Source organism: Ovis aries, chromosome 19, assembly GCF_016772045.2.
Source record: "Ovis aries strain OAR_USU_Benz2616 breed Rambouillet chromosome 19, ARS-UI_Ramb_v3.0, whole genome shotgun sequence".
NCBI lineage: Eukaryota > Metazoa > Chordata > Mammalia > Artiodactyla > Bovidae > Ovis > Ovis aries.
This window is the reverse complement of record NC_056072.1, coordinates 283,365-297,500: the sequence shown is the minus strand read 5'-3', so window position 1 is coordinate 297,500 and position 14,136 is coordinate 283,365. Positions and strand designations below refer to the sequence as shown.

Genomic DNA, 14,136 nt, shown 5'->3' with positions numbered 1-14,136 from the left:
TAATATGACTTATTCAAACTAGTTTAATGAAAATATATTGATTCAGGTATGCATAACTGCTTTGACACTGCGATCACATGTAGAGATATCTTTTTCATGTTAAGCAATGCCTTTTATGTTTGCCAATTTTCTTGTAGAATGACTACATCTACTAAAGAGATAGATGATATTCTGGTTGATACCTGAATATCTGATACATTTGGTGACTTAAAAGCAAAGTTTCTTAAAAATATTTTTTCCTGTGAATGGTGGTAGGACTAATAAATTAATGGGAGAGTAACGAATAAGGGTCCATCTTTGCAGGAAATGTTCCCTTGGTATCTCTAATTTTCTTGACGAGATCTCTAGTCTTTCCATTCTGTTGTTTTCCTCTATTTCTTTGCATTGATTGCTGAAAAGGCTTTCTTATCTCTTCTTGCTATTCTTTGAAACTCTGCATTCAGATGCTTATATCTTTCCTTTTCTCCTTTACTTTTCACTTCTCTTCTTTTCACAGCTTTTGTAAGGCCTCCCCAGACAGCCATTTTGCTTTTTTGCATTTCTTTTCCATGGGGATGGTCTTGATCCCTGTCTCCTGTACAATGTCACAAACCTCATTCCATAGTTCATCAGGCACTCTATCTATCAGATCTAGGCCCTTCAATCTATTTCTCACTTCCACTGTATAATCATAAGGGATTTGATTTAGGTCATACCTGACCTGCCTCTTGAGAAACCTATATACAGATCAGGAAGCAACAGTTCGGACTGGACATGGAACAAAAGACTGGTTCCAAATAGGAAAAGGTGTACGTCAAGGCTGTATATTGTCACCCTGCCTATTTAACTTATATGCAGAGTACATCACGAGAAATGCTGGGCTGGAAGAAGCACAAGCTGGAACCAAGATTGCTGGGAGAAATATCAATAACCTCAGATATGCAGATGACACCACCCTTATGGCAGAAAGTGAAGAAGAACTAAAGAGCCTCTTGATGCGTTTGCTTAAGGCTCAACATTCCAAAAACTAAGATCATGGCATCCAGTCCCATCACTTCATGGCAAACAGATGGGGAAACAGTGAAAGCAGTGGCTGACTTTATTTCTTGGGCTCCAAAATCACTGCAGATGGTGATTGCAGCCATGAAATTAAAAGACACTTACTCCTTGGAAGGAAAGTTATGACCAACCTAGATAGCATATTCAAAAGCAGAGACATTACTTTGCCAAAAAGGTCCGTCTAGTCAAGGCTATGGTTTTTCAAGTGGTCATGTATGAATGTGAGAGTTGGACTATGAAGAAGGCTGAGCACCAAAGAATTGATGCTTTTGAACTGTGGTGTTGGAGAAGGCTCTTGAGAGTCCCTTGGACTGCAAGGAGATCCAACCAGTCCATTCTAAAGGAGGTCAGCCCTGGGATTTCTTTGGAAGGAATGATGCTGAAGCTGAAACTCCAGTACTCATGCGAAGAGTTGACTCATTGGAAAAGACTCTGATGCTGGGAGGGATTGGGGGCAGGAGGAGAAGGGGATGACAGAGGATGAGATGGCTGGATGGCATCACTGACTTGATGGACGTGAAGTCTGAGGAACTCCGGGAGGTGGTGATGGACAGGGAGACCTGGCGTTCTGCGATTCATGGGTTCACAAAGAGTCGGACACCACTGAGCGACTGAACTGAATAGAACTGCACTCAATGGTCTAGTGGTCTTTCCTACTTTCTTCAATTTAAGTCTGAATTTGGCAATAAGGAGTTCATGATCTGAGCCACACTCAGCTCCTGGTCTTGTTTTTGCTGACTGTATAGAGCTTCTCCATCTTTGGCTGCAAAGAATATAATCAATCTGATTTCAGTGTTGACCATCTGGTGATGTCCATGTGTAGAGCCTTCTCTTGTGTTATTGGAAGAGGGTGTTTTCTATGACCAGTGCATTCTCTTGGCAAAACTCTATTAACCTTTGCCCTGCTTCATTCCGTATTACAAGGCCAAATTTGCCTGTTACTCCAGGTGTTTCTTGACTTCCCACTTTTGCATTCCAGTCCCCTATAATGAAAAGGACATCTTTTTTTGGGTGTTAGTTCTAAAAGCTCTTGTAGGTCTTCACAGAACCGTTCAACTTCAGCTTCTTCAGTGTAACTGGTTGGGGCATAGACTTGGATAACTGTGATATTGAATGGTTTGCCTTGGAAATGAACAGAGATCAATCTGTCGCTTTTGAGATTGCATCCAAGTACTGCATTGCAGATTCTTTTGTTGACCATGATGGCTACTCCATTTCTTCTAAGGGATTCCTGCCCACAGTAGTAGATATAATGGTCATCTGAGTTAAATTCACCCATTCCAGTCCATTTTAGTTTGCTGATTCCTAGAATGTCGACGTTCACTCTTGCCATCTCCTATTTGACCACTTCTAATATACCTTGGTTCATGGACCTAACATTTCAGGTTCCTACGCATTATTGCTCTTTACAGCATAGGACCTTGCTTCTATCACCAGTCATATCCACAACTGGGTAATGTTTTTGCTTTGGCTCCATCCCTTCATTCTTTTCGGAGTTATTTCTCCACTGATCTCCAGTAGCATATTGGGCACATACTGACCTGGGGAGTTCCTCTTTCAGTATGCTATCATTTTGATATGGAACTAACAGAAGCAGACGATATTAAAAAGAGGTGGCAGAATACACAGAAGAACTGTACAAAGAAAGATCTTCATAACCAAGATAAATTCGATGGTATGATCACTCAACTAGAGCCAGACATCCTGGAATATGGTGTCAAGTGGGCCTTAGAAAGCATCACTACGAACAAAGCTAGTGGAGGTGATGGAATTCCATTTGAGCTATTTCAAATCCTGAAAGATGATGCTGTGAAAGTGTTGCACTCAATATGCCAGGAAATTTGGAAAACTCAGCAGGGGCCACAGGACTGGAAAAGGTCAGTTTTCATTCCAATCCCAAAGAAAGGCAATGTCAAAGAATGCTCAAACTACTGCACATCTCACCTGCTAGCAAAGTAATGCTCAAAATTCTCCAAGCCAGGCTTCAGCAATATGTGAACCGTGAACTTCCAGATGTTCAAGTTTTTTTTGAAAACGCAGAGGAACCAGAGAGTAAATTGCCAACATCCACTCGATCATTGAAGAAGCAAGAGAGTTCCAGAAAAACATCCATTTCTGCTTTATTGACTATGCCAAAGCCTTTGACTGTGTGGATCACAGTAAAGTGTGGAAAATTCTGAAAGAGATGGGAATACCAGACCACCTAACCTGCCTCTTGAGAAACCTATATGCAGGTCAGGAAGCAACACTTAGAACTGGACATGGAACAACAGACTGGTTCCAAATAGGAAAAGGAGTACATCAAGGCTGTATATTGTCACCCTGCTTATTTAACTTATATGCAGAGTACATCATGAGAAACGCTGGATTGGAAGAAGCACAGTCTGGAATCAAGATTGCCGGGAGAAATATCAATAACCTCTGATATGCAGATGACACCACCCTTATGGCAGAAAGTGAAGAGGAACTCAAAAGCGTCTTGATGAAAGTGAAAGAGGACAGTGAAAAAGTTGGCTTAAAGCTCAACATTCAGAAAACGAAGATCATGGCATCTGGTCCCATCACTTCATGGGAAATAGAGAGGGAAACAGTGTAAACAGTGTCAGACTTTATTTTTTTGGGCTCCAAAATCACTGCAGATGGTGACTGCATCCATGAAATTAAAAGACGCTTCCTCCTTGGAAGAAAAGTTATGACCAACCTAGATAGCATATTGAAAAACAGAGACATTACTTTGCCAACACAGGTCCGTCTAGTCAAGGCTATGGTTTTTCCAGTGGTCAGTATGGATGTGAGAGTTGGACTGTGAAGAAAGCTGAGCGCCAAAGAATTGATGCTTTTGAACTGTGGTGTTGGAGAAGACTCTTGAGAGTCCCTTGAACTGCAAGGAGTCCATTCTGAAGGAGATCAGCCCTGGGTGTTCTTTGAAAGGAACGATGCTAAAGCTGAAACTCCAGTACTTTGGCCACCTCATGCAAAGAGTTGACTCATTGGAAAAGACTCTGATGCCTGGAGGGATTGGGGCAGGAGGAGAAGGGGACGACAGAGGATGAGAGGGCTGGATGGCATCACTGACTCGATGAATGTGAGTTTGAGGGAACTCCAGGAGATGGTGATGGACAGGGAGGCCTGGCCTGCTGCGATTTATGGGTTCACAGAGAGTCAGACACGACTGAGCACCTGAACTGAACTGAACGAATAAGAAATGTAGAGATATGGGGTTGGAGCCCAAAGTAAAAACAGGTTGCCAAATGTTAAATTTTTAGTACCTATTTTCTACCTTATTAAAAAATATAGTATATTTTAAATCGCTAAGGTAATGTGTATAGTTGCCAAATACTCTCATGTGTCACATTGTTCCAAGAATGAATTTAAAGGTTTTTCCACTTCCCTTCATGTTTATCACCTATATATATGTGTGTGTGTATATATATAATATATATCACATATATACATTTATGCAAAAAATTATGAAGGTAAAATGTCAGCAATAAGCCTAATCCTACAAAATTTTTAAACAAAGCTATTCCTTTCTCTTTTTGACACTGTTAACTTCAACATCTTCAGTGTGAATTTTAGGTCAGAAGTCTCTCGTATATGAGCCACCCTCCAGATAAGTGATTTTCCTCTATATTTTGTACTGTTGTTATATTTTAGTCATTTAATGCTAAAAATATTTAATGTTATGCCTTGTTCTTCCATATGCCATTGAGCAAATAGAGTTGTTTTGAAACATATTTGTTAGGTAACTAACTCTTTGCCTTTTCAGAGGTAAAATAGAGAATAGCAGATCATTATAAAACTATAAACTTCAAAAGGACAAGTTGATTAGTTGATTAATTTTGTGTCACAACATCTAAAGGTAAATAACCCTAGTTTTAGTTGTCAATTAAATTTTAAAAATCTTTTCTATTTTTTAATGCTTTAATGCTAGATATGCCTGTTTTGTTTCTACACTGCAACTCAAAGCTAATGTTTTATCATTTAATTTTAAAACAAATAATTAATTTACTTTTGCACCAATCTACACACTATATTTATGGTATAATAATGAAAGAACATTAAATAAAAGAAGACTGGAATTGAAATTTAGATAACATCTTCCCACTGATCAGATATACTCATTCCAACTCAAAATTAGCTCATTCTTATTTTGGATTGACTTCTTAAACTACACTTAGTAATCATCAGATTGCCCAGACACCACTCTTTCCTATGTTTAAAAGCAGTCTGAAAAACTACATTTAACTAGCAACAGCTGAATTGACTAGTAGTGTATGCCATTCAGTAGGTGTTGCATGTGTTAAGGCTTGTGTATGAATTGTATATACCAAATTATTTATAAATTTTAAATGACTAGAACCATTCTTATATGAAACAGATTATATTCTTAACATGTTTATATTTTTGTAACTTGAAAAACCAAAATAATATTTGCCCTGTGACAGGTTTTCTCAAAAGAAAAAGCATTATCCACTCTGACCAAGTCAGATTTATAAAATGAATCATTGTAATATGTTACATTAACAGTTCAGTTCAGTTCAGTCGCTCAGTCGTCTCCAACTCTTTGCAACATTAACAGTAAAAAGGGGAAAAAACCATAATGATTATCTCAATTGTTGCATAAAAGCATTTTGCATGATTTAACACATTTTTATGATAAAAACATGCAATAAACTGACTAGACATAACACCTCAACATCAGTTCAGTTCAGTCGCTCAGTCGTGTCCGACTCTTTGCGACCACATGAATCGCAGCATGCCAGGCCTCCCTGTCCATCACCAACTCCCGGAGTTCACTCAGAGTCACGTCCATCGAGTCAGTGATGCTGTCCAGCCAGCGTTTCTGATGATATATTCTGCATATAAGTTAAATAAGCAGAGTGACAATAAACAGCCTTGACGTACTCCTTTAAGGCATTTATTCCTAGGTATTTTATACTTTTTGTTGCAGTGTTGAAAGGGATTGTTTCCTTCTCTTATTTTTCATTGTTACTGTATGGGGATACATGGGAATTCTGTGCATTAATTTTATATCTGACTTTATGATATTCTTTGATGAGCTCTAGTAATTTTCTAGTGTTATTTTTAGGATTTTCCATGTATAGTGTCATGTCATCTGCATACAGTAAGAGTTTACTTCTTCTTTTCCAATCTGGTTTCCTTTTATCTCTTTCCTTCTCTGATTGCCATGGCTAGGACTTCCAAAACAGTGTTAAATTATAGTGGCAAGAGTGCGCAACCTTGTCTTGTTCCTGATCTTAGAGGAAATGCTTTCAGTGTTTCACCATTGAGAATAATGTTTGCTGTGGATTTGTCATATATGGCCTTTATTAAGTTGACATAGGTTCCTTCTATGCCTACTTTCTAGAGAGCTTTTATCATGATTTGTTGTTGTTCTTTAGTTGCCAAGTCCTGTCTGACTCTTGGCAGCCCAATGGACTGCATGCAGCTTGCCAGGCTTCTCTATCCCTCACCATCTCCCAGAGTTTGCCCAAATTCATGTCCAGTGAAACAGTGATGCCATTCAACCATCTCAAGCTCTGTCACCCCCTTCTTCAGCCTTCACTCTTTCCCAACATCGGGGTCTTTTCCCTCCTATGTCACTCATGAAGATGGGGTCCTGAAGTTTGCAAGTGTGCAAAGTTAGGTTACTGCAGCCATAATTCCTTGTTTCTCTGGCAGGCCCAGGCTTTTCCCTGGATTCCCTCAGCTGTGTCATACTGGCCTCCTCAGAGTATATTCATGGCAGGCAACCAGAGTCCTCTCCATGGGGTCCAGCCCCCAAAGCCTGAGCCTCAGCATCCAGCCCCTACTCACCGTGGCAGGTGTGCAAACAGCGTTTTGGCTAGAAAGTGTTGGGTGGCAATGGTCTCTATGGTGAACTCTCCACTTTGCTTTCCAAGCACCTGTTGCTGGTTCTCCTCTGAGATTCCAAATCTCCACCTGTCCCTATCTTTGAGGGAGTTTCCAAGTGTGCAGAAAAAGTGTTTGTCTTTCATAGCTCCCTTCCCAAGACACAGGTCCCTGTCCCAAATCCTTTGTCTCTACTTTTTAAAATATCTTTTGCCCTACATCATTCTGTGGAGATTAGCTTGCCTTTTTGGAAGTCTACGGTCTTCTGCCAGTGTTCAGTATTCTACAGGGGTTGGTCACATGCAGATGTATTTTTGATGTAATTGTGGGAAAGGTGATATGCCCATTCGACTCTTCTGCCACCTTGTGTGGGTCTCCCAAATAGATTTTAGAACAAAATCCATTTCCGGGAGCCACCACGGGAGATCCCACCCATGACAAGGTCATGTGGAAGAGAACTGTTAAGCAAGGCTTCAGGACTCGAGGGGCTCCCTAGAACTGCTCGAGCATCTACCCCAAACCCAGAATCTGTCTGTCTTACTATTTCATGACTTTCACCAACTCCTTTGACATTAACAGGAGGCTATTCCTGACCACCTTTCTCTGGAGAAAATCAACTTAGGGCTATAGCTAATAAGTCTCTTGGACATGAGAAAAATATTTCAAATCAACCCCCCTCTATTAGCATTCTAGCTTGCTTGGCAGGTATATCCAGACTCTTGCAGCTACGCATGTGATTATTTACAGCCTCCCAACTGTGAGAGGCATGGAAAGCCTAAAACATAGAGTCTTTCAAAGAGTTAAAAGTTATTCGAGTAGTGCTAATGTAGGATTTCATTATTGGGCCAATGCTTGTTGCTAAGTTCCCATATCTCTTATCCACTGTGCACCTGGGAGTGCATTAGTTAACATAGTTGGAAAGTAAGAAAAACAAGTGTAGCCTTGAAATTAACCACATCAAACTTTTGAGCTAATTGGTTCTTTCTTGTAACTCACTGCACCTTTGCTCTGTGAGAAATGAAACTTGTTTAATACGTTTTGAGGCTGACATAGATTAGAAACATAAGAAAAAACATTTCAAGGGAAAATAAGTTTTTTGGTTGAACAGCCTTTATCAAAAGAGGGTCATAAAATGTTCACAGGCCTCCAAGGCCAGAAGATAATGTACACAATATTGTTTATGGGAAAGGTTTGCAGAAAAATCCTGGTTTCGATAAAGAAAAAACAGATGTAATGTTTGGGCTGACTCTGTATGAGTTTGCATCTTTCATTTCCCTCTATGTATAAGACAAGGTATAAAAGTACCTTTTAATAATAAAGCTATTGGGCCTTGCTCGAAGAAGCTTGGTCACCCTGTGTTTTTCTTTTTTTCTCTTTTTTTCTCTCTTACTTTCTTTTTCAGGCTAATCTCTTGGAGCATAGAGGCTCCCTGCATTCACTTATCTGCCTGGGTTTCTAAGAGCTGAATGGGAAGACGTTCTGTGTTTTCACTCCCTCGGGAGACCGGGAAGGCACCTGTGGCCTCCGTGAACAGGGCAAATTTCTTGTCTCAAAGTTTTATTGGCTTTCTATGTAAACCAAGGAATATCAGCCTCTTTCTTTCTTCTATTTTCTTATCTACAACATTCTTTCCATATCTCTCTAAATCAATTGCCAACGCCGTTTTTCCTTCAGGTTCCCCTGGATCCTGCAGGGGCTGGACCCCAGCGGTCCATGAAGAAAACAATGGACATTACATAATGATAAAGGGAAGAAGAAGGATATATTAAACGCTTTAACATATGCACCCAATAGAGGAGTCCCCAAATATATAAACAAATAATAATAGAAATAAAGGGAGAAATGGACAATAATACAATAATGGTAGGAGACTTTAACAATCTACTGACACCAATGGACAGATATTTCAGAAATGAAATCAATAATTCAATAGAGGTCCAAAATGACACAATAGGCCATTTGGACTTAATTGATATCTATAGGACACTACATCCAAATACATATTCTTTTCAAGCAGACAGGAAAAGTTCTCTGGGGTGGACCACATTTGATGTCACAAAACAAGTCTCAACAAATTCAGTTGGATAGAAATTAAAGCAATCATCTTTTCCAACCACAGTCATATGAAATTAGAAATCAATTGCAAAAAGAAAAATGGGAAAAGAACAAATACATGAAACCTAAACAAAATACTACCAAAAAAATCCAATCAGTCAATTATGAACTCAAAGAGGAAATCAGAAAATACCTCAAGACAAATGACAATGAAAACATAGCCTTATAAAATGTATGGAATGCAGAAAAACAGTTCTAAGAGGGAAGTTCATAGCAATATAGGCCTTCCTCCAGAAACAAACAAACAAACAAACAAACAAACAAAAAACGAAACTCAGATAGAAAAATCTAACCTACCACCTAAAAGAATTGAGAAAAGAAGAGCTAACATAACCTAAAGTCAGCAGGAGAAAGGAAATAATAACAATCAGTGAGGAGATAAATAAAATATATATTAATATTAAAAACAACAAAAATGATCAATGAAACTAAGAGCTAATTTTTAAAAAGGTAAAGCCAACAAACCTTTAGCCAGATTCATCAAGAAAAGAGAGAGAGAGGACCCAAATAAACAAAATAAGAAATGAAAGAGGAGAAGTAACAACCTCAGGAAAAAAAATCATAAAAGAATACTATTAACAGTTATATTCCAACAAATTGGTCCACCTAGAACAAACAGACAAGGTTCTAGAAATATAGAGCCTGCCAAAACTGAGTAAAGAAAAATTAGGTAATTTGAACAGACCAATCACACGAAGTGAAATAGAATTTGCAATAATAATAATAAAAACTCCATGTGAACAAAATTCCAGGATTGGACAACTTCTTCAGGTAATTCTACCAAACATACAAAGAATTTACACCTATCCTCCTCAAAATATTCCAAAAACTTGAAGAAAAAGGAACACTCCCAAATTCATTCTATAAAGTCACCAGCACCTTGATTCCAAATTCAGACAAAGACACCACACAAAAAAAAAAGAAAGAAAAAAGAAAATTACAAGTCAATATCTGTGATGATTATAGATATAGAAATTCTCATAAAATGTCAGCAATCTAGATCCAACTACACATAAAAAAGGATCATACACCATGATCAAACTGGATTCATTCCTGGGTCAAAAGTGTGGTTCAACATGCACAAATCAATCAATGTGATACAATACATTAACAAAAGGAAAGACAAAAAATATGATAACCTCAACTGATGCAGAAAAAGCATTTAATAAAATTTATTATATGTTTATGATAAAAACTCACCAAAGTGGGTATAGAGGTAACATATTTTAACACAATAAAAGCCATTTATGACAAACCCACAGCCAACATAACACTCAAAGGTGAAAAGCTGAAAGCCTTTCTGCTAAATTCCGGAACATCTCACCATTTCTATTCAATATAGCATTGGGAATTCTGGTCACAGCAATTAGACAAGAAAAAGAAATGAAATATATACAGTTTGAAATGGAAAAGGTAAGATTGTCACTATCTGCAGATAACATAACATTACATAAAGAGAACCCTCAAGTCTCCACAGAATGATTATCAGAATAAATGAATTCAACAGGTAGAAGAAAACAAGAAAAAATCTTGATACAGAAATCTCAAGATACAGAAATGTTTTGGATCTTTACACTAACAATGAAATGCCAGAAAGAGAAAGAAGAAGAAACAAAACAATACCATTTAAAACCTTGTCCACAACGTGGAAGAAATGGACAAATTCTTAGAAAAGTACAACTTTCCAAAACTGAACCAGGAAGAAGTAGAAAATCTTAACAGACCCATCACAAGCACGGAAATTGAAACTGTAATCAGAAATCTTCCAGCAAACAAAAGCCCAGGTCCAGGCGGCTTCACAGCTGAATTCAACCAAAAATTTCGAGAAGAGCTAACACAGATCCTACTCAAACTCTTCCAGAAATTGCAGAGGAAGGTAAACTTCCAAACTCATTCTATGAGGCCACCATCACCCTAATACCAAAACCTGACAAAGATGCCACACACAAAAAAAGAAAACTACAGGCCAATAACACTGATGAACATAGATACAGAAGTCCTTAACAAAATTCTAGCAATCAGAATCCAACAACACATTAAAAAGATCATACACCATGACCAAGTGGGCTTTATCCCAGGGATGCAAGGATTCTTCAATATCCGCAAATCAATCAATGTAATTCACCACATTAACAAATTGAAAAATAAAAGCCATATGATTATCTCAATAGATGCAGAGAAAGCCTTTGACAAAATTCAACATCCATTTATGATAAAAAAATACTCTCCAGAAAGCAGGAATAGAAGGAACATACCTCAACGTAATAGAAGCTATATATGACAAACCCACAGCAAACATTATCCTCAGTGGTGAAAAATTGAAAGCATTTCCCCTAAAGTCAGGAACAAGACAAGGGTGCCCACTTTCACCACTACTATTGAACATAGTTATGGAAGTTTTGGCCACAGCAATCAGAGCAGAAAAAGAAATAAAAGGAATCCAAACTGGAAAAGAAGAAGTCAAACTCTCACTGTTTGCAGATGACATGATCCTCTACATAGAAAACCCTAAAGACTCCACCAGAACATTACTAGAGCTAATCAATGAATATAGTAAAGTTGCAGGATATAAAATCAACACACAGAAATCCCTTGCATTCCTATACACTAATAATGAGAAAGTAGAAAAGAAATTAAGGAAACAATTCCATTCACCATTGCAATGAAAAGTATAAAATACTTAGGAATATATCTACCTAAAGAAACTAAAGGCCTATATATAGAAAACTGTAAAACACTGATGAAAGAAATCAAAGATAACACAAATAGATGGAGAAATACACCATGTTCATGGATCAAAAGAATCAATATAGTGAAAATGAGTATACTACCCAAAGCAATCTACAGATTCAATGCAATCCCTATCAAGCTACCAACGGTATTTTTCACAGAGCTAGAACAAATAATTTCACAATTTGTGTGGAAATACAAAAAAACTCGAATAGCCAAAGCAATCTTGAGAAAGAAGAATGGAACTGGAGGTATCAACCTGCCTGACTTCAGGCTCTACTACAAAGCCACAGTCATCAAGACAGTATGGTACTGGCACAAAGACAGAAATATAGAACAATGGAACAAAATAGAAAGCCCAGAGATAAATCCACACACCTATGGACACCTTATCTTTGACAAAGGAGGCAAGAATATACAATGGAGTAAAGACAATCTCTTTAACAAGTGGTGCTGGGAAAACTGGTCAACCACTTGCAAAAGAATGAAACTAGAACACTTTCTAACACCATACAGAAAAATAAACTCAAAATGGATTAAAGATCTAAACGTAAGACCAGAAACTATAAAACTCCTAGAGGAGAACATAGGCAAAACACTCTCTGATATAAATCACAGCAGGATCCTCTATGACCCACCTCCTAGAATACTGGAAATAAAAGCAAAAATAAACAAATGGGATCAAAGCTTCTGCACAACAAGGGAAACTATAAGCAAGGTTGAAAAGACAGCCTTCAGAATGGGAAAAAATAATAGCAAATGAAGCAACTAACAAAGAACTAATCTCAAAAATATACAAGCAACTTATGCAGCTCAATTCCAGAAAATAAAATAAAATAAAATAAAATAAACTGTGGAAAATTCTGAAAGAGATGGGAATACCAGACCACCTGACCTGCCTCTTGAGACACCTATATGCAGGTCAGGAAGCAACAGTTAGAACAGGACACGGAACAACAGACTGCTTTCAAACAGGAAAAGGAGTACGTCAAGGCTGTATATTGTCACCCTGCTTATTTAATTTATATGCAGAGTACATCATGAGAAATGCTGGGCTGGAAGAAGCACAAGCTGGAATCAAGATTGCTGGGAGAAACATCAATAACCTCAGATAGGCAGATGATGACACCACCCTTATGGCAGAAAGTGAAGAAGAACTAAAGAGCCTCTTGATGAAAGTGAAAGAGGACAGTGAAAACGTTGGCTTAAAGCTCAACATTCAGAAAACGAAGATCATGGCATCCAGTCCCATCACTTCATGGCAAATAGATGGGGAAACAGTGGAAACAGTGGCTGAATTTATTTTGGGGGGGCTCCAAAACCACTGCAGATGGTGATTGCAGCCATGAAATTAAAAGACGCTTACTCCTTGGAAGGAAAGTTATGACCAATCTAGACAGCGTATTAAAAAGCAGAGACATTACTTTGTCAACAGTGGTCCTTCTAGTCAAGGCTATGGTTTTTCCAGTGGTCATGTATGAATGAGAGAGTTGGACTATAGAGAAAGCTGAGCCCTGAAGAATTGGTGCTTTTGAACTGTGGTGTTGGAGAAGACTCTTGAGAGTCCCTTGAACTGCAAGGAGATCCAACCAGTCCATCCTAAAGGAGATCAGTCCTGGGTGTTCATTGAAAGGATTGATGTTGAAGCTGAAACTCCAATACTCTGGCCACCTGATGTGAAGAGCTGACTCATTTGATAAGACTCTGATGCTGGGAAAGATTGAGGGCAGGAGGAGAAGGGGACGATAGAGGATGAGATGTTTGGATGGCATCACCAACTCAATGGACATGGGTTTGGGCGGACTCCTGGGGTTGGTGATGGACAGGGAGGCCTGGCATGCTGCGGTTCATGGGGTCTCAAAGAATTGGACATGACTGAGCAACTGAAGTGAACTAGGTTTGCCATAGCCTTTATTCCAAGGAGTAAGTGTCTTTTAATTTTATGGCTGTAGTCACCATCTACAGTGATTTTGGAGCCCAAGAAAATAGTCTGTCACAATTTCCATGGTTTCCCCATCTATTTGCCATGACATGATGGGACTGGATGCCATGATCTTAGTTTTCTGAATGTTGAATTTTAAGTCAGCTTTTTCACTTTCCTCTTTCACCTTCATTAAGAGGCTCTTTAGTTCCTCTTCACTTTCTGCCATAAGGGTGGTGTCATCTACATAGCTGAGGTTATTGATATTTCTCCCGGCAATCTTGATTCCAGATTGTGCTTCACCCAGCCTGGCATTTCTCATGATGTACTCTGCATAGAAGTTAAATAAGCAGGGTGACAATACACCACCTTCATGTTCTCCTTTCCCAATTTGGAACCATTGTTTCTTGTTTGGTTCTAACTGTTGCTTCTTGGCCTGCACACAGATTTCTCAGGAGGCAGGTAAGGTGGTCTGG

General features: G+C 38.6%; 1 protein-coding gene across 2 annotated transcripts in view; it reads left to right on the top strand.

Moving 5' to 3' along the window:
- URGCP (upregulator of cell proliferation) overlaps nucleotides 1–14,136 on the top strand; it is a 120,201-nt gene that overhangs the window by 60,694 nt on the left and 45,371 nt on the right. The window lies entirely within an intron of this gene.